Genomic DNA, 19,277 nt, shown 5'->3' on the forward strand with positions numbered 1-19,277 from the left:
AGAGACAGAGGTTGGAGTGATAACACAAGCCAAGGAACGCCTGGAGCAGAAAATCTGGAGGAGACAAGGAAGGATCCTCCTCTAGAGCTTTCCCGGAGGGCATGGCCACACACCTTAACTGGGGACTCTGAGTGCCAGAACTTCCAGAGTTTTGTTGTCTTAAGCCAGTTTGTCGTGATCTGTCACAGCGGCAACAGGAAACTAAGACTAAACGCCCTTCTTTGAGGAGAATCTGGGTTGCCCTGTGCCCCCTCAACCCTGAGCAGAAGGGGCAGCCACAGCCCACAAGCTGTTCCCACCAGGGCCTGGAGCCTCCAGGCAGCTCTCCAGGATTGCAGGGTCAAGAGGGGATTTCTGCCCTGGGGGAAGGGCTCAAGATTTTGTCTCTCAGGTCAAAGGCTAATTTCCTAGGAAATAAAGAGCTATTTCAAATCAGTTAAAAACAAAACAAAAACAAAAACAATTCAAGACAAAAAAGGCAAAGAAACAGCCAAGTTACCAGGAAGGCAACAACTTAAAAATATGACAGGTACTTGACTGCACTCATAAGGAGAAAGTTGGGTTTAACTGTCAGTGGGGGGCGTTGGCACATGTGGGGACAGTGCACAAGGACAGGGCTGATCTGTTACTGTGTAGGGACAGTAACGCAACTGGTGGATGAGGCGAGTGGGCAAGGGAGCGGCCACTGGGTGCGCCTCTCTGCAGGTGACTTGGCAAATGCCTTGCTGTGCCCCCAACAGGTAAGCATGAAGCCTCGTGGGCCAGTGAGGCCATGGCCAGGTGCTGGTCCCAGTGAAAGTATGAAGGTCTGGATGGGAAGCCACGGGGGTGGGGGAGGGGGTGGGGGACAGGGAGAACACGTGACAGCAGCCCTCAAGGGAGAACACCACCCAGCCTGTCACTAATGAGTGGGACCTACCTGGACCCAGCTGGGATGCTGTCCAGATGCAAAGACCTGGAAACAGTCCAGTTGTTTATAGAGAGCTGTCAACAGTGATGGGGACTTACTGGACATGGGAGGAGACAAGAATAGGCGGGAGCCTAACTGTGGATGTACAGACTCTCTTGCAGTTGGCATTTCCCTGCCCCCCACTTACCTATCCATTAACAACAGAGAGAGGACCGAACCCACGCGTGGCCCTTCCTTGGTCAGAACCCCTCCCACTGCCCTAAGGCATCCCCTCCATGCTCCCTCCTGGCCCCTTTCCCTGAAACTGTCACATGATTCTGAATTCACCCCCCCAAAAAAAGGCCCCCACCTCCCTGAATTGGGGCTCCCACTGCTCCACACAGCATCCATGCTCAGGACAGTCACCAGGTTTCCTCGGCCACCAGTGGCCTCCACCAGTAGGGACATCGTAGTCAGAACTTCTCTACACACAGCCCCAGGTTGGGCCCCCCATGTCTGTGCCCAAGAACATGGGCTCCTTCGGGTGTTATCTGGAGATCCTCACTGGTCACATAGTGACCAATGGCCTATGTGGCTGAGGGTGAGGCCCAGGGTATGGCAGGTGGCCTCAGCTGGTGCTGGGAACCTGGAGCCTCCTCCCTCTTGACTTCTTCCCCTGCAGTCTCTGCTATTTACATAATATCCTTTAGATGAATAAGTCAGAACACTGAGAAGTGAATCCTAGAACAGGAGGTGCAGCCGGCAGAACTGGGGGAGGAGGTCCCTGGGGAATCTCAGAGGAACCTGGCCCAGGAGTCGCCTTTGGGCCTCTCATCACAGCAGAGGATGCTGTGTGTTCTCTGGGGTCAGGAGCTCAAGGGGAGAAGCCAAGTCACTGCCTGGTGCTGGGGACGAGGGTGAGGGTAAGATCGGGGCAGCCACTTGCTCAAGTTTTGCTCCTTGACAAGCAAATGCACACCTGGCCAGGACTTTTGGAAAAAGGTGAAACCCAGACAGTACCTCGTAGGCATCATTTGGGCGGGGAACACAGATCTTTGGTTTTGCTTCAAAACCCACACTCGGCCTTCTCAAAATGTAAGTCACTCCCAAGTTCAAAGATGTATTTATATAAAATAGTACATAGGGTAGGGAGAGGGGATGGAACATTAAATTAGGCCAGTTGTAAATGTTTTCCCCTAAAAAATCAATCTTTTAAAGAAGACAGAGGACAGCTCAGAGCTCTGGCCCTCAGTGTCCCTCCAGGACCCCCAGCAGTAGGGACATCCTGCTGCCCTCTCTCAGCTCCTTTGTTGGCATCTCTGACCTCTTGTGACACTGTATGTCTGGTGCACAACTGCCTAGATCTCATGGACTAGATGGACACACGCATTCTTGTTCCTCGTGCTGGTGACACTGTCACACTGAGGGTCTCCGCGTTCAGGCTGGGAGCCCACCTCTCAGTCCCACATTCTGGGTGCCCGTTCACCTGGGAGACCCGCGCTCGCTCTCCTCCCACAGCTCCTGAACATCCCATGCCCCGTGGCGGCTCTGTGGCTAGAGGTTATGTCTGTTAATATTTACCCCAAATGACGCCCTGGCCATCACTCTGCCGAACCCGCTGCCCTGTGGCTTTACTTCCAAAAGAGAATCTGTTTTTTAAGTTCAAGTGCACATTCCTCAATCCAGAGTAGAAGCTGAGGGACCTCTAAAGTGAGCCACCGGCTTGGTTTCAGGTGGTGCAGAGAGAACAGGCGTCCATGAAGAATAATGTAGGGGGGACAGGATTTAAGTAAGGGTTGTTTTCTTTTTTACGGGGCTTAGGATTTATGTGAGGGTTTTTTAGGGGAAGGGAGGGCACTGGGATTGTTCCTTAAAAATATTTTCAGCACACAAAAAATAAAAATTTGTAACTGTGTACAATGATGTATGTTAACTAGACTTATTGTGGTGATCAGTACACAATATACACAAATATTAAACCATTACATTGTAAACCTGACACTAATATACAGTTGGCCCTCTGTATCTGCAGGTTCCACATCCATGGATTCAACTAACTGAGGATTGGGAAAAAAACAAAAAAATCCCATAAAGTTCCAAAAAGCAAAACTTGAATTTGCTATACACTGGCAACTATTTATAAAGCATTTACATTGTATTAGGTATTATAAGTGACCTAGAGATGATTTAAAGTATACAGGAGAATGTGCGTAGGTTATATGCAAATGCTACGCCATTTTATAATAAGGGACTTGAGCACCCTTGAATTTTGGTATCCAGGGGTAAATCCGGAACCAATGCCCTGGAGATACTGAGGGATGATGGTAATGTTACGTGTCAATCATACCTCAATTAAAAAATGCAAAACAAAACAAAATAAAGCCCCAAAAACCTTCAGATAAGAGAGACAGAATATACAGAGGGACAATGGCCAGGCTATGTGTGACAGTGGAACTCTGACCCACCACCTCTGTAGCACCCAGCCAGGGAAGTAAATCACAACTCCTCTAGCAATGGGCCCCAAAAGCTGGGACTTGGTCAGTGACTGCAGCTTCCCTAATTTTCCCTAATTTTTGTTCCTGTTTCCAACTCAGGACAACCAGAAGGAAAAAAATATACCCTTCACAACCAATCACATAAGGCAACTGCTTCTTGGCAGCTGCCCCCAGCTTCTTATACCAACAGCCTCCAACAGGCGCACCTGGGCCTATGCTCCACCATAACGGTCTCCCTCTCTCCTGCCGGCCTTTGAGTCTCAGCCAAACGCAGCGGACACCTTGGCTCTAGCAAGCCTCTGTTGTTCTCATTTCGGTTGCCTTAGTTTATTCCCACAGGTAACTGCATGAATAGGGGAGAAGAGATAGCTCTTTCTTATAGTAGAATTTCACTTAAGAAATGTACGAGGAGTGACGGACACAGAAAATCACCAATAGGCAAATGTCAGTATTCCCTATTGCCATCAAGAGCCACAGGCGGACAGATGCTAAAATGGGGGAGTGATAATACGATGAGAAATGGGGTACTTAGGTGGTCTCTAAACATCTGTCCACAAGACACTTAGTAATTTCTTTGGGCAGAGAAACCTAACAGACCCCACCTTGAGCAAATGATCAAGGTCAGCACCACTGGTGATGGGACATAGTGACAGACTGTACCTCTGACAATGCAGTGGGAAGGACACAACATCACTTCTGCGGGATTCTTGCCAAAGATGTACAACCCCAGTATGATCATGAGGAAACACCTGACAAACCACAAGGAGGCAGACTCTTCAAGCGACTGAGCAGTTCTCAGCAAGTGTGTGAAGGTCAAGGACAATAAGAAAAGACCGAGGCACCATCACAGATCGGAGGTGACTAAGGAGACACAAGGTCTAAGTACAACATAGGCACCTGGACCAGAATGAGAACATTACAGGGAAAGCTGGTGAAACCAGAATTCAGTCTGGAGATGAATTCTTACTGCTGCATCAGTGTTAATGTTCTGGTTCAGATAACTGTATTGTGTAAGATGCTAACAATGGGGGCAGCTGGGCGAAGGGTATCAGGAACTCTCAGTTATTTTTGTCATTTTTCCATAAGTCTAAAATTATTTCAAAATAAAAAAATTTTTTTAAAGCTTTGAGAAAACCAGGAGCTTCAGAGAAACCTTTGGCACATCCCAGACATTTCAGATGTCTGTGGCTATGGAGGGTTGGCCCGGGGACCTGGCTCCTCCCTGTCCTGTTGGGGCCTCTGAGCCAGGGTCTCTGCATCCTGGGCTGGAGCTGGGGAACTATGCCAGCAGTCATGGGAGCCCTGTGTGAGGGATTAATGCTGCCTAGTTGGAGGGGAGACCAGCACCCTTCTTGGCAGGTGCACCCTGACCTTGGCCCCTTCTCAGAGCAGGGCGTTGGGGGTCAGCAGCTGTGGGGTCCTGGGCCAAGGCCTTCACCCTCTGCCTCTGCATGTTGGGGTGAGGATGGGGTGAAGGCAGGTGCTCGACACAATGGCACGATAGCATCTATTGTTTATTGAATCCCTTTGCCCCTGTGTTCTCTAATCCGGCCAGCTTTAACCAACGAGCATGGGGGCTGCTTTACAGATGGGGAAGCATGCGTCCTTGCCGGAGACTGCTATGGTGGTAATCACTCCAGCTAATGACTGAGGTGTCACAATCTCTGGTTTATCTCCCCACTTTGCCGAGGAGACCCGTGGATATTACTGTATGTGGCAAAAGGGACTTTGCAAATGTGATCAAGTTAAGGATCTTGAGATGGGGAAACTGTCCTGGAGTCTCAGGATGGCCCCCATGTCATCACAAGTCCTTAAAAGGGAGGCAGGAAGGTCAGAGAAGGCATGTGGTGATGGAGGCAGATTTCAGAGAGATCTGAAGATGCTGTACTGCTGGTTTTGAAGGCAGTAGAAGGGAACTCTGGTGGCTGCGCGCAGGTGGCCTCTACAAGCCAGAAAAGAGAAGAAAAACAGATTTTCAGGAATCTCCATTAAGAACACATCCCTGCAGACCTGTGTTAGACTTCTGACCTCCAGAACTGAAGGGTAACAAACCTGTGTGGCTTTTAGCCTCCAGGTGTGTGGACGTTTGTTACAGCAGCCAAGGTAAACCGATACAGGCTGTCAGGAGGAAGCTGGGGCGGTGGCCCTGTGCGACAGCTCAGGGTAGTCACAAGGAGGCCGATTTCAGGTCGACATGAGATGATGAAAATGCCAGGACTGCCAGTACTGACGGCAGCCCAACCGCTGCCCCCAGGGAGGACGGTCATTCACATAATGATAGGTGCTCAGAGCATCCTACAGAGGAGGCCTGGCAGTGAACAGGCACCACACCTGCACTCATGCAACGAGTGAGACAATTCAGGGAGCTGAACTGTCAAAGGCCATGAAGGAAGCGAACAGGGAGATGGACCGAGTGGTGGGGGCCCAGATTCAAGACTGGGTGGCCAAGCTGGCCTCCCTAAGGGTGCTGGAGCTGAGGCTGGAGTGGTTGGCAAGTGCTGCATTCCAGGCAGTGAGATGTGAGGAGTGCAAAAGGCCCCAGGGGAGAATGAGTCAGCCAGTGAGAGCAAAGATTGCGAACTGGGAAGGTGGAGTGAGGGGGAGCGAGCAGGGCTGGGAGGCCCGCGGGGTCACTCAGGTAAGATGATGGGGTCTGATGCAGGGAGGTTGAGGGAGACTCAGGAGCCTGCCTGAGGCCCTGGAGTGGTGGGGTTGTTTTCTGGGCTGAAGTGGCTTGGGTGGGGCCAATGTGAGGGGAAGGAGGCCAGTAGGGCAGGTGGCCCCTATTCCTAGGGCTGCACCCCTGGCAGATTCTTGCCCATGCCCTAGTCTGAGCTACTCAAATGAGAAGAGGTTATCAAGCCTTCTGGTCCCACCTTGTGGTCCTATTACATCACCAGGAAGGATGTGAGGGCAAAACAGAAAAGGCACCTAAGTTTAATTAAAAACAGATCTAGTGGGCTGGTGGGAATGCAGTTTGGTACAGCCACTGAGGAAAACCGTATGGAGATTCCTCAAAAGACTAGGAATAGACTTACCATATGACCGAGGAATCCTGCTCCTGGGCATATATCCAGAAGGAACCCTACTTCAAAATGACTCCTGCACCTCAATGTTCATAGCAGCACTATTTAAAATAGCCAAGACATGGAAACAGCCTAAATGTCCATCGACAGATGACTGGATAAAGAAGATGTGCTATATTTATACAATGGAATACTACTCAGCCATAAAAACCAACAACATAACGCCATTTGCAGCAACATGGATGCTCCTGGAGAATGTCATTCTAAGCGAAGTAAGCCAGAAGGAGAAAGAAAAATACTATATGAGCTCACTCATATGTGGAATCTAAAACAAACAAACAGACAAACATAAATACAAAACAGAAACAGACTCATAGACATAGAATACAAACTTGTGGTTGCCAGGGGGTCAAGGGGTGGGAAGGGACAGACTGGGATTTCAAAATGTAGAATAGATAAACAAGACTGTACTGTGTAGCACAAGGAAATATATACAGGATCTTGTGGTGGCTCACAGCGAAAGAGAATGTGACAATGAATGTACGTATGTTCACGTATAACTGAAAAATTGTGCTCTACACTGGAATTTGACACAACATTGTAAAATAACTATAACTTAATTAAAAAAATGTTAAAAAAAAAAAGAATTACCTACTTTGGAAGGTGAGGTTGATAAAAAAGAAATAATTAGTAAATTTATTAATGGAGTGATGTTTTCTCTCAAATTGTAAGCACAATCATTTCCTGTTTTCATTCAGCCTTTTAAATCTCTGGTCTTTGGGGCATTTCATTAAACTGAGAACTTAGTTGTGCTTGGAACTTCAAACCTACATCAATATGTCTTATATTTTTGGCCTTTTCAGTCTCTCAACATTTTACATATGTTTGGCTGCAATTAAGATGTAAAGACTCATTTAAACTAATAAACGATTGTTCTCCACCCCCCCAAAACAAAAACAAAAAACAGATCCAGTGTATTCACACTGGAAACCACTCAGTGTAGGTCTTGTCTGGGGGTGATGTTTCCCCTTACCCACTCCGCCCATGCTCTGCCTCATTGCCCACCTCCACCCCCCAAGGCTGGTCGTAATGGTTATCCCCGGGGTTCCTCATGGATCCAGCAGTGGAAAGCCACACCCTGGCCTCCCTGCTGTCACCTGTCAGGGAAGTATCTCCTTGTGTAATCCAGAAGGCAGAGTCATGGGGTCAAGGCTGGCTGCCAGGTGAGTGCCCTTGGGCAGGTGCCCCAGCACCTGGGGACCTGGGCTTCCTGACCTGTGAGCTGCGCTTGGTGGCAGCACCCACCTGGGGTGAGTGAGCCCAAACGAAGAATCATGTTATCTCGACTTCATTCTGCCAAAGTCTGCCTAAACTTGTCCAAAAAACCTGGAGCCCTCATATACTAGGAATGTGCGATGGAGCTGCTGTGGCTGCAGACATCAGTCTGGAGGCCCCTCAACTAGTTGAACATAGAATTACCCTGTAACCCAGCAATTCCACTCCTAGGCCTGTACCAAGTGAACTGAAAACAGATATTTAAACAAATCCTTGCACACCATGCTCAGAGCAGCACTAGCTACAATCACCAAAAGGTGAAAACAACCCACATGTCCATCAATAAATGAACAGATAAAATGTGGTCCATTATTCAGCCCGAAAAAGTGATGAAGCACTGACATGTGCTCCACTATGGATGAACCTTGAAAACCTCATGCCAAGTGAAAGAAGCCAGACACAAAAGGCCAGGTGTAGTGCGGTCCCTTGGACATGAAACATCCACAAGAGGCAGAGCCACTGAAACAGAGGGCAGACTGACGGCTGCCAGAGGCTGGGGGAGGGGGAAATGGGAGTGAGTACTAATAAGGACAAGGCTTCCTTTTAGGGTGACGAAAACGTTCCTTTTGAAGTGGTGGCTGCATGTGCCACTGAATTGTATACTTTAAAATGGGTAAAATGGTAAATTTTAAGCGATGGGTATCTTACATGAAAAAACAGCCCTGGCCCTCCAACTACCCTGGGAGGCTATTCTCTGATCCATCAGGATCCCAGGGTGGTAGGAGGCTGGTCACACTTCGGGCCTCCCTTTCCTCATCGACCCTACCCTCCTTACTAGGTTAACTGAGTCAGGTTAGCTGTTTTTTGGGGGGGGGGGTGAGGTAGGTAATTAGGTTTATTTATTTATATATATATTTTAATAGAGAAACTGGGGATTGAACCCAGGGCCCCATGCATTAGAAGCATGCACTCTACCACTGAGCTACACCCGCCCCCCCCCCAGGTCAGGTTGACTGGGTGCCTGCTCTGTACACACTCTGGGGAGGTGGCACCATCAAGAGGGTAGGGAGTGTGGGCAGATGACCCCCACGGGGAGGACACTGAGTGGAGCTCTGTGTGGATGGAGAGATGAGGAGGGCAAGGCAGGGGGCTGTCCTGGGATCTGATGCCAGGACAGCAAGGAGGAGGCCCCCGCTTCCCAGCACGTCCCCCGGGGAGTGAACTCAGGCTGACCAGGGAAATAAATGCAGGCGTGGGCCACTGAAGGCTCTGCTGTGGGAAAGCACAGAACTCCCCACCCCCACCTGCTCCCGGCACTGCTGCCGGACCTCGCACCTCTGGACCTCAGCTTCTGCCCCTTCCCAGCCAGAATCCCTCCCTGCACACTGCTCCCAGGGCCTCTCCTCACTGACCCTGGGGCTGAATCTGGGTCACGTGGGAGCTCTGAACCCTGCTCTCACAGCCGATGAGCATGCCTCATGGACAAAACACCAACAGCCATCCACAGGAGAATGAGTTTGCACAGGTGGTACAGTCACCCAGTGGGGACCATGTGACAACACAGGACAAGCTGCTGCCACTTGCAATGACAGGGACAGATCTCAGAGACATAATGGTGGAGAGAGAGAAGCCAACACAAAAGACTGTGTACCAAAAATAAAATCCAAGCACGGTAACATAGTGTGGTCCATCTACACAGAGGAAGGACATCCTGACACACGCCACAACATGGATGAACTTTGAGGGCACTGTGCTAAGTGAAATGGGCCAGTCACAAAAGGACAAATGCTGTCTGATTCCACTTACATGAGGTCCCCAGAGCAGTCAGATCCGTAGAGACAAAAAGTAGAGGGGTGCCAGGGACTGAGGGAAGGGGATGGGGAGTTACAGTGTTTAAAGGGGGCAGAGTTTCGGTTTGGGGAAATGGAAAAGTTCTGGAGGTGGATGTTGGTGATGGGTACACAACAGTGTGAAAGTACTTAATGCCACTGAGCTGTACGCCCAGAACAGGTTAAGATGGCATATTTTGTTGCATGTATCTTATCACAATTGAAAATGAAATTCAAGCACAGACAACTCATTTGTGGTGATAAAGATCAGAATGGGGTTACCTTCGAGGGGTATGACAAGAAAGGGGTGTGGAGAAGCCAGCCGGGGACTTGAACTGCTCTGTATCTTGATCAGGCTTTGTGTGTGAACAAACGTAAAAATTCCTTGAGCTATATAATGCACTTTACTGGACGTACGTTATATTGCAGTAAAAAATTTTAAGCAGTAAAACAAAACAGAAACAAACCTTCCTGCCCACCCACCCAGGCCAGCTGACCTGGAGCCTAAGCACCATGTTCCTAATTCCCTGGGGACTCTGACAGCACCTGGGGGACAACATGTACTGCTCGCTACTACTCACCTTCCTCTCCACCTGAGAGAACACTTGCTGATGACTTGGGCAATGACTAAAAGTCCAGAGATGCTTAGGCTTCTGGAAGGTGGGCCACACGTGCAATGGACATCCAGCCCCCTTCTGGAGACAGCACCTTGGGCAGCCACCCACTCCACTCTTTGTCACCTTGGAGAAGGGGGTGCTGACCCTCTCCTTGACTCTGGGGTGACTTGGGTGACCTGGGTGACCTTACTTGGGTCATAAGAGCTCACAATCTTGGGTCCAGGGTGCTGGATTCAAAGACTGGGACTTTCAAGGGAGCCCCTGGTGCTAGAGAAGTCCTTCTTCTCCAGGGAGGAGAATGGGTAGGCCTAAGGGCAGTCGACACAGAGCCAAGGACAGAAGGGGGAGGCAGATGTGTGCAGACTTGGGGTGTCCTGGAACCCAATGGTGCCGAAAGAACCTGGAAGATGCTGGAAGCACGTGGACTTTTCCACCCCGGAGCCCACAAAGCCCTCTTTCAGTTCAGCCGGTTTGGGATGGGTTTCTGTCCCTTGCTCCTCCCAGAGCCCAGAACTGTGTATTTCCCTGACATTCCTCCAGCCTTGTGCTGTGTTTCCAACCACAGATGATGGCATCCTGTGGCCCCAGTGGGCCCGGTCTCATCGTGGGCTCTCGAGGTACCTTTAATGAGTACCCATAGACTGGGATGTGGGTGCCAGAGTCTTCCCCAGGGGTGGGCTGAGAACCCGGGGCCAGGTGCAGAGGGGCCAGCCCCAAATAACAAACGTTCATCTTTTCACAGGCTACTTCTGTTCCACTCGGCAAACAAAAAATCAAGTGAAGTAGGGTGGGGATGGGGGGCAATGCAGTACTGTAACTTACTGACCAGCACTGGTTAATGTGAACCTGGGGTCACAGGATCTCAGGTAGCGCAGCCTGTGAGTCTCCCAGTGCAGCCACTCCGTGTCCACAGCCATCCTAACACACACACACACACACACACACACATACACACACAAATATACACAGAGGCAACTCCCTGACCAGGGCCACTGGTCATGCCAGCGTGTGCTGGGGACACCGAAGAGCTGTGTGTTTCACCCTGGAGGACAAGGTAAATGTTTGCACAAACAAGGGGCAGTTTCTCAGGAGACGGGGTCTATAAGCAGCCATGGAACAGATCCCGTAATCTCTCAGTAAATTAAAGGGAAACCAATTAACATCCTATCGGCCTGTTGATAAAGGCTGTTTTCTTTTCCAGTTAATGGGCATTAACTTCTGCCTAAGAAAGGGGAAGCATCTTACATAACGGTCTTCCCTGTTAACCCCGACCCAACTGGCTGCTGCATGTCTCTCGCTGCTGCATTTTCTTCTGTGTCTGCCTTTCAGACAAGTCCCAATCATTGCAACCTGGTGCTGCAATGGGTCAAATATCCACGTCTGTAAAGATCCAGAACATTCTATGGGTAATCACCGTCCTTGGTCCTTGCAGACAGTGCTGCCAATTCCTGTGGCCAACTGCACATGAAATGATCTAAAACAAACTGAGGCACTCAAAGGTACTCATACTTCTCTGCTAATGGGGTACATGTGTGTAATATCCTTACCCCAAAGCCTTTGGTTCTTGACACTTGCAGCATGCACTCCCACTTACTCAATTATTTGAATTAACTCTGCTTTTGTTGTACTCCCCCTCCCCCTGCCCCTACCCTGTGCCTGGCAAACTCCTCTGCATCCTTCAAAGCCCATCCTAAATGTCCTGGCCTCACCTCCCCAATTTTAGGTGCTCTGCCTTGTATTGAGCACTCTGTAGTTCTCTGTTGTGTTGTGAGGGGCTGCTTTCCACCCACCTTCCCTGCTAACCTGGGACCCCTGGAAGGCAAGGGCCAGGGTCAAGCTTAGTGTCCATGCCTAGCAAAGAGCCAGAGGCATACACCTGAAGACAGGTGCTTTTGCTGTCTGTCCTTCTATCCTTTAGGCATCATGCACCCAACAGCTGGAAAGTGCCTCTTCTATCAGTCTGCTTCGTTCCCCAAGCTGGAGCAAGCTGAGGCTCCTTGCCATGCCAAGCTGGTGTTGTGGCAAGGTGGAGCCCAGCATGTGACCCTGGATGTGTTACTAAACCTCCCTGGGCCTCAGTTTCCTCATCTGTCACTATCTTCTGAGGCTGGTGCTGCTCAAGTGGGTCACTGGTGTTGGTAAGTATCATTCTCCCTAATGAGTCAGGTGAAGCCAAAACCTGGCCCTACGGAGCAGGCCTCCCCAGCTCCCACATCTCACCATGTAGCCCACATGCCCCCATGCTGGGGCCTCTAAGGCTGAGCACTGGCCAATGGGGTCCAGCCCCCAGTTCTGCCTCCTCCAGGTTCATCTCCCCAAAGTGCTAAACAAAATCTGGATAGCGGCATCCCACTGCCCATCAAATGACGGTCTTTCCGCCAGATGCCTGAGCTCTACCAAGCACTCTGCCATGTGGCCACCACTGCCCATTACAGCCAGCAGTGCATTTCCAACTCTGACATTCCGGCTGGTCAACACACGGCTCTGACCAATGTACTCCAGACTAGAGGGGCTGCTCACAGGCCCCAAACCTGCTGGTTCTTCAAAGCCTGGCTCTTATGCATCCCATCACTAACAGAGGTTAGATCAGCCACTGGCTAAGGTGTGACCAGCAAAGCTGCAAGTCACATGCTCTACCCCATCCCCTCCCCTCTCAGGGTTGCAGGAATCTGCCCAAAGCAGGGGAGGGGCAGGGTCTAAAACCCCCAGCTCTGTGCCACTCTGCCAGGTATTTCCAGGAGCACCTGTCCCAGAATTTCTGGGGACATTTGTGCAAGACTCATGCCACCACCCCTCCCCCGCCCCCAGACAAATCAGAGCCACCATAGAGTGAGACCCAGGTATCAGACTCTCAGACAGGATAACGGCAAGATTAGCTGTGCTGACAAATACTGTAGACTGGGCAGGTCTTGGGTCAGCATGGCTAATTAATACTTAATTGAAACATACATATTCACTTTTCCAACTCATGCCACGGCAAAGGTATACAGCCTAGAGGCTCTGACATCTGTCAGGAGCTCTGCTGGCACATTTCATCAGGGAAGCCTCAAAGCCACTCACGGGGTAGTTCCCCATTCTGGTCCTCATCTCAGTTGGGGAGGCACAAGCGGTCAGAGGCTTTGAACCTGGCTCTACTAACCATGGCTTGGTCATAGCAACCTGGCCTTGATGTGAGCCCGTCCCTGCCTCTCTTACCAGCACCATGGACCAGGTCCTTCAACCCAATTCCCTCTCAGGACCCTCTCATGCTCCCCAGCCACTCGGCCTTCACTTGGGTTCCACAACATCCAGGCTCACTTGTTCCCTCTGCTCACAACACTTTGCCACCTAGCTGACTCCTTGCTGACTTTCAAGTCTTTGGGAGTCTTCCTGGCCCCCTGAATGAGCACCTCTAGCCTCTATTCAGGATCAATCAATTATAGCACCCCAACTACTTGGTGAAGATCTGATCCACATCCGTGTCCCCTAACCTTCTGAGCCGTGTTTCTGCCTCCTCCACACCTGTCCCTGACCGTGGCACACAGAAATTTATGGATTATAGAACAATTGTGTTGCAAAGTTTCAAGTGCCACTCCTGGAGGTTGGTGGTGGCATTCCAGGATGGTTTATAAATGTCTGTGTCTAATAGTGGGTGGAAAGCATGGTGCTAAGGGTGACATAGTTGAAGGAGGACAGGGATCTGGATGCAGGACAACTGAGGTCTGTCACAGCGCCCCCACATTCTCCCTATGTGTCTTTGGGCAAAGGCCCCCTGAAGCCTTGTCAGCCTTCTGTAAAACTGGTATGACCTAAGACCAAGCTCATAGTCCGGTAAGCACATGCCAAAGGGTGGCAAAGGGCAAAATTAAGATAGAACATTCACTCGTCTAGGACCTTGCTAGCTCTGAGCAGATGTCCCCATCTTCCAGCAGGGAGGCAGGTGAGTGAGGGAGCCCACAGTGGGCCTTCAGAGGGGCTGGGAAGTGTGCTACAACCCTGCCAGCCTCATCTTGTCTGAAACAGCAGTGACAGCTGGATAAGCCCTGACAGGAATGCTGGCCTCACAGCTGTAGGGATTAAAAGAGGTCTCCAAAAGTTCATCTCCACCCAGACCCTCAGAAAGTGGCCTTATTTGGAAACAGGATCTTCACAGGTATAGGTAAGGCTATCAAGATGAGATCATCTTAGATTAAGAGTGGACCTTAAATCCAATGATGAGTGTCCTTATAAGAGGACACACATGGAAGAAGGCTGTGTGAAGATGAAAGCAGAGATTTGGGTGATGTGGCCACAAGCCAAGGAACTCATGGACTGCTAGCAGCCACCAGAGGCATGGAAAGAGCCCCAGTAGGAACCAACCCTGTTGTCCTAGTCAGCTCTGGCTGCTGTGACAAGATACCACAGGCCGGGGGTGGGGAGGGTATAGCTCAAGTGGTAAGAGTGCATGCTTAGCATGCACGAGGTCCTGGGTTCAATCCCCAGTACCTCCATTAAAAAAAATTAATAATAAATAGACCTAATGACCTCCCACCAAAAAAAGAAATTAATTAATTAATTAATTAATTAATTAATTTTTAAAAAAAGATACCACAGGCTGGGTGGCTTACAAACAACAGAAATATATTTCTCATAGTTCTGGGGGCTGAGAAGTCTAAGATCGAGATGGCAGCATATCTAGTATCTGTTCAGAATGCTCTTCCTGGTTCACAGATGGCCACTCCTCTGTGTCCACATGTAGCAGAAGGCGCAAGGGAGTTCCCTTGGGTCTCTTTCATAAGGGTATTAATCCCATTCATGAGGGCTCCCCCCTTACAACCTAATAACCCCCCCCCAAACCCCACCTCTTAGTACCATCACATTGGGGATTAAGTCTCAGGTGAATTTTAAGGGAGATAAAAGCATTCAGTCTATACAGCACCTGCCAAAACCTTGATTTTGGACTTCGGAACTCTACAGCAGCAACAGAATAAACTTTTGTTGTTTTAAGCCACCCAGTTTGTGGTAATGTGTTATGGTAGCCCCAGAACACTAATACAGCAGGACTCTGAGACCACACTACCCAGTGCTGTCCTGCCCCTTTGCTAGTGACCTGCTCATGCTCTGAAGCCACTGCACTCTTCTCTGGACCTCACAGGCTGCCCTGCTGGCAGAGCTTCAACAGAAAACTTGGCTTTTCCCGATCTTGGTTGAGACCCTAGAACCCAAGCACTTTGCTGCAGCAAAAGGTATTCAGTGAAGAAAACAAATGTTGACAAGCATATTTTAAAAATAGCACAGTGACCGGGAGAGGCCGTGGGGGCAACATTCTACTTCTTACACTGGGTGTCGGTTTCATTATTCTTTCTACTCTCTTTTCATGTGCACATTACATACTTTCATGAAGTATTTCATACTTAAGATGAAAAAATACAATGCATTTTTTTAAAAGAGCTGGCTTGCAAAACCCAAACAAAGTAACAGCTCTGATCATCTCAATAGTCCTCTAATGTCAAATTACCAAAATAGAAGGGAAGAAGAAAAATGGGAAGACACACGGGAAAAGGCTCGACCTCAGTCTGGTGACGCCCCCGACCTGGACCAACAGTGGGAAATCGCTGACAACTCAAGAAAATCTTCAGATAGCTTCCCAAATAGATTTAACATCTGACTTGTCTCAGTCTCATGACACCCTCATTCTTTTGCTGGATCCAAGTGAAAAGAAAAAAAAATCAACAGCCAATATCTCAGATATCCCTTCCTGGGACTCCAGGCAATGCAGATATCTCTTTCACTTAAAAGGACCGCCTCCTCCACCCCCCACCCCAAGGTTTCCTTCAGAGCTTTCCAGAGGAGGGACTCAAATATTTCTTGGACTGAACTTTAGACTGTGGAAGAGAGACAGAAATGTAATGTTTAATCACCACCACACGGGCCAGAACACCCAAGAGATGGATAGGAAGGTTGGAGAGACCAGAACACTTGATAATAACCGTCCTGCCCTCTGGGGGAGGAAACAAGCATTCCAACTTCCCAACTGAGAGAATACTGATGACAGCCTCCATTGGAGGAACAGTAGCCTTTTACATGGACATGCCCTCTGGCCTGGCCACTCCTAGGAAGTTGCTGCAGTTGGATGTTAAACTCCATGAAGACAGAGAGGTTTTTGAAGTGTCTGTGCACTGTTGGAAGCCCCGCACACGCTCACTACATACTTGCTCATGCAAGTTTCTATCTATTTATTGCAACTTAGTTTGTGAAAGCAAAATATGAGCGACAACTTAAACAGCCATCAGTAAGGGACTGGTTATAAAATCACCCACCCTTCTGATAAAATCTGATAAATTTACCAGTGGTTTAAAAGGGGTGGTGAGGGGGGCTATACACCCCTCCCACAGAGCCATAGACTATCTCTAGAAGGCAACATTATAAGACAGGAGAAATTATTAACAATGGGGGCCTCCAGTGGGGGACAGGTTACAGAGACACCTGTCTGGTTTTTACTGTTATGCTCTCTTGTACTATTTGATATTTATTTTTTACCATGCACATCAATAACCTTGTCAAAGTTTATTTATATATTCATACATGTATGTACATATGTATATATAAAATGTGTGTATGTGTATACATATATACATCTACACATATGCATATACACACACACACATTTTAAATGACTCCTTTTGAATTTGGACAGAAAACTCCAATGGCTTCAGTTTCCACAGAAAAAGCTGACGGTGATGTGACCCTCCAGAAGATTCCAGCACCATCTTTGCAGGGACAGACAAGCGTGGGGGCAAGAAGTACTATATAAGCCTTACAGGAAACAACATATTATTGCTTTTTTTTAAAAAAACAACAAGGCCACCAGCCTCCTTCCATGCTGCACACTTGCAAATTACACTCCAGGGAACTTGAAAAGTTCCAGAAAAATCTTTATCCCCAGCATTATGCCAAACTCCAGTTTTGCAGTTTATCTCTAAGTGGCTGAAGCATTAGCTTTCTCACTCTGAAGAGTGTTTCCTTATTCTCTCGGTGGTTTATTGGCTTCAAGGGCCCAAGGAGCTCTCTCGGTTCAGCCAGGGACCCCCGCCCACTGGCAAGAGTTGAAGCCAGAGGCCTGAAGCCAGTCAACTTCCCCCAGGCAACCCGACCAGCTGGGCCGCAGCATATTAGGTGTTGAAACCCAGATCCAACAGCGCCCCCGCCCCCACCAGACCCAGGGCTCTGAGACATGTGCTCAGAGAGCGACCAGGGGCCGCCCCTTCCAGCTCAGTCTTTCCGGACCCAGTCAAAGTCATGACTCCCGAGGAACAGCTGCAGGGAGGGTGGGGGTCCCTTCCCCTGCCAACCCCTCAGAGATAAACATAACAGATGGGCAAAAATGGGGGAGGTTCGCAAAGAACGGTCGGCAATGCTCAGGAAGGGGTGGGCAAAGTCTCCCCAATTCAAGTCGCTTTAGGTTTGTCGCTGGTAAAATGGAGATAATTCCGGTTTTGTCTGGCCGATGGGATTATTCTTAGCTAAGAAATCATCTTATAGACCTTCATAAATGAAAACATAACATCTGGGTGGGCTCTAATTGGAAGAGGGTGGAGGGTGCAGTGATCCTGAAACAGCAAGGCTTGGGTGAAACGCTGGAAGCCGGGAGGGGGAAGGGGCGTTGCAAAGGGTGAGGGGAGGGGTCACAAATAGACGCTTGTGGAAGAATGGGAGCACAGACTAGGGGCGTGCAAGTGAGAGGGGGATGTCAGGGGCACAGGGCAAGTGTGTGCAAGTGTTGGGGGGTACCTGAGGGCACTGACCCAGATTATTTAAGGGAGGGGGCAGTGAGAGGGGCACAGGACTGGATGTGAGAAAAGTCAGTGAGGAGATATGAACTGGTCCAGATGAGTTTGGGGTCACAGGCTCAGGTGTGGGTGTGTAGATGCAGGCCAAGGTGTGGTGGCGCGGGGGACGGGGCGGGGGGGTTGGTGGTGTATCGCTCTGTGGTGTGAGGGTATCATCGAAGGATGATGTGGGGGTGTTCATGAGCCGAGGCGCGGTGTCAGGTGTGTGAAGGGTAATATAAATGGGGGCACAGACTCAGGTGCATGTGGGAGCGTAGACTCAACTGTGCGGGGTACCTAGGGGCACGGCTCCAGGGGTGTGGGGAATGTCAGCGAGGCGGACAGTCTCAGATGTGTGAGGGGAGCTGTCAACGAGAAGGGATGTGGTGTTAGGTGTGTGCGAGCTGACAGTGAAGGGCTCAGATTCGGCTGTGGGGGACCCCCACACGCGCGGTATGAGGGTTCGGGGGGTGGGCTTTAACCTCCCAGTCCCCGCGATGCTGCTGTCACGCCCCGCCTAGTTCGCCCCCGCCCCGGGGCCATGACAAGACTGTGCCTCGCCCCAGGTCGGCCCAAGGGGCGCAAGCCCCACCGACGCTTGCGCCACCCCGCCCTCCCCGGGCCCCTCGCGCCCGCTCACCGGCTGGGACGCGTCGCCGCCGCCGCCGCCGCCGCCACCTCCAGCCACCACAGCCCCGCCTCGCGCACCCTCGGCGCGCGCCGCGGGAGGGGTCCTCGCCGGACTCTGATTCTAGCCAATCATCTCTGGAGACAGCAGAGATTGGTGGGCATGAAACAGAAGGACAGCCCCTGAAGCCAATCAATCACGGGTAGAGGCGGGGCTACTGGGAGAGACTGTGGGTGCCGGGGGTGGTCCCGATGGATGAGAGGAGCTGGGAGGCGAGGGCCTGGGGGCAGGTGAAGATTGGAGCCCTGGGAGAAAACGGGCAGCCATAATGACCAATCGTCGGGGAGCAAGGGCGGGGCTCCGAGGAAGCTGGCGCGACTGGCACAAGAGGAACGGAGGGCGTAGCCTGGAGGGTGACGGAGATTGGCTGCAAAACCAAAGATGGGCAAGCCTCGCGACCAGTCGCAGGGGCCATGGGCGGTGCGCCCTGGCCAAGATTTGGAGCGTAGGAGCTGCAGAGTTTGGCCCTGAGCGCGGTGGCCGGAGGTGGCCTCGGACGTCCCGCACAGGGTCCCCTGAGACTGTGGCGAAGTCAGGCTCTCTGGCCACCAAGCGCAGAAGCAGGACCTCCAAGCTGGGCCGTGAAGGACTACAGTCGAAGGACTCGTAGATAATTCTTCATCTTCTTTCTATCTTGTATTCCCCTGCAAATGATACGGAGAGGGTAGAGT

The 19,277-nt window shown here is 50.4% G+C and overlaps 1 protein-coding gene across 2 annotated transcripts in view; it reads right to left on the bottom strand.

Annotated features, from left to right (window-relative positions):
• SLC25A42 (solute carrier family 25 member 42) overlaps nucleotides 1–18,692 on the bottom strand; it is a 35,250-nt gene extending 16,558 nt beyond the window's left edge. For both annotated transcript variants that reach the window (XM_074350366.1, XM_074350365.1), the window contains exon 1: nucleotides 18,559–18,692. The gene's annotated coding sequence lies outside the window, so the exon portion shown is untranslated. The remainder of the gene's footprint in view (nucleotides 1–18,558) is intronic.
• Nucleotides 18,693–19,277: the final 585 nt, after the last annotated feature.

The sequence above is a fragment of the Camelus bactrianus genome, chromosome 22, assembly GCF_048773025.1.
Source record: "Camelus bactrianus isolate YW-2024 breed Bactrian camel chromosome 22, ASM4877302v1, whole genome shotgun sequence".
NCBI classification, from domain to species: domain Eukaryota; kingdom Metazoa; phylum Chordata; class Mammalia; order Artiodactyla; family Camelidae; genus Camelus; species Camelus bactrianus.